We start from the raw sequence: 2,104 nt of genomic DNA, 5'->3' as shown, positions 1-2,104 counted from the left end.
ACAACACAAACGCCAAGGGCTGTATCTCACGTTTAATGATGGTCTTATCACAATTTTACTACAGGTCTAAAGGTGGCTTACAAAGATGCGAAAGCCTTGTTTAAATAAAAGGATTAAATCCCCAAGGAAGTCTGAATACTATTGAAATACTATTATGTTTACTTTATTTTTACTTTAAGTAAGTTCTGTAGTTCTTTTATGTTTGTGTTTTCTATTCATTTATTTGCAAATGCATTGATCTGATATTTGCTAAAAAAAAAAAAAATAATAAAAAAAATAAAAAAATACACCCTACATAGGAACAAGGCACTACGTGTCCTAACTCGTTTGTAACAGTGGCTGAGTGCCTTCTGATAATAATCACCAGCTGGAGGTCTAAAGGTTATTTACCAGCACATCACCAGTGGGAACAGTACAGTGTGAACACAACAGACAGGAATCTGTGGGCAGCACTGAGTGAGAGGCGTCTCCCGCCTCTACGTGTGTCACCGTCTGCGTCAAGACAGACAGGGCAGCCACAGAGGACTGATGGTAAGCAAGAGGACTACCTGCCCGACACTTCCGGATTATTAAGCTAAACGATTGAGCTTTGGCTAATGAATCTATGGGACAAAATAGTGATACAGTATAAGAGAGTAATGATGGAAGCTGTTATACTACTAGCGAGTAAATATTAAGCTCTTGAAACGTTTACGTCGAGGCTAATAACATTGTTATGCTAGCGTCTTATATATTATTACTTTCTTCTGCGCGAGGTTTAGCCTGTGCTGAAATGTCAACGTACTATGGTAAGTGATACAAAAAGCTCAGCGTTAATGAAAACGAAAATGCTGTTGCTGTCTTATGAGGCGAAACTGCCGTGTACGTGATTTCCCAAGAAACATAGTTGAGGTCTCGAGGAGGGGGTGAAGTATCTTGTTGCCGTGTTTCGTGTCTTTGGGAGCTCCCAGCCAGTCCTCTCATGATCACACTGGTACTACTGTGTCGCTTCACTTAAACACAGGCGGACACACAATGCTCAGCTGGCTGGACGGCGGACAGGACACGTAACTTTGTGTCAATTTGCTCCTTCTTTGTTACTTTGTGGTGAGTAACTAAAAAAAAAACTCTCTGTCAGTAAATACTTTAGCCTATAGAGTGACCTTAAATTGTTTCATGCTTTTTTTCACTTCTCTTTATGCTTATAAAAACTGTGTGGCATATTTGTGTGAAATGTGGTAAGTTACAGTTATGCTGATTTTCTGCTTCATATTTCACACCTTAACACTTAACGGACAAGAGTAATGTTGAAGAAAACTTGTATGTGTTTGTGTGTGTGTGTGTGTGTGTGTCCTGCTGCGCTTACGTTTGCCCTGTAGCGAGCAGTGGGGAACAGTGTTGTCATTGTGGCTGATATGATCGCTGTGTGTGTGTCTCCCTCCGCGAGGTGAAGAGGTCAGCTGCCTAATGACTGTTATTATGTCAAACAGGAAACGACTCCTACTCTCTTCCAGTGAAAACCCCGTGTAACATTCCTTAAGGCATTTAATGATTGTCTGAACGCTTTATTCTATCCTTGTATTGTTGTGGAAGTTTTTGTCCCATTAAAAGTCCTGCAACCTCTTCTTAATCACTTATGTGCGTTAACACAGTGTAGTACCTCCCTCTTACTGTTACACATGAACGCGCACGCGCACTCCCCGTTGCTGCTGCTGCTGCTGCTTTGAACCTTTAAATTATTGATGTGGTCTCAGCGGACACCTAGGCGAACTGCGAGGCTTTTCTGCTCTGTCAGATATTAAATGTAATAAATGTGATAGAACTGGAACAAGAGGGTGCTATAATAGCACTGCTCTGCAGTATTAATTAGACACAACTCTCACTCTGATTCTGGAAACCTTGAGCATGACTGTGCAGATGCTTTTCACCTGAGATAAATTCCTTTCCAGCTGGCTTTGTAGCAATGGTTCCTTTTGTGTAAACAGTGTAGGAGCTGAGCTAAGTCTCTTGTTTCATCTCGTATTTGCTGATGGATCCAGGAAGTTGCTCAGTCTGAGTGCACACACACACACACACACACACACACACACACACACACACACACACACACACACACACACACACA

The 2,104-nt window shown here is 41.6% G+C and overlaps 1 protein-coding gene across 1 annotated transcript in view; it reads left to right on the top strand.

Annotated features, from left to right (window-relative positions):
* Positions 1 to 802: 802 nt before the first annotated feature.
* LOC102292500 (cysteine/serine-rich nuclear protein 1) overlaps positions 803 to 2,104 on the top strand; it is a 7,825-nt gene continuing 6,523 nt past the window's right edge. The window contains exon 1 of the mRNA XM_005933690.3: positions 803 to 1,086. The gene's annotated coding sequence lies outside the window, so the exon portion shown is untranslated. The remainder of the gene's footprint in view (positions 1,087 to 2,104) is intronic.

The sequence above is a fragment of the Haplochromis burtoni genome, unplaced genomic scaffold (assembly GCF_018398535.1).
Source record: "Haplochromis burtoni strain Fernald_Lab_line unplaced genomic scaffold, NCSU_Asbu1 Contig_172, whole genome shotgun sequence".
Classification (NCBI taxonomy): domain Eukaryota; kingdom Metazoa; phylum Chordata; class Actinopteri; order Cichliformes; family Cichlidae; genus Haplochromis; species Haplochromis burtoni.
This window is presented reverse-complemented; position numbering and strand designations above follow the sequence as displayed.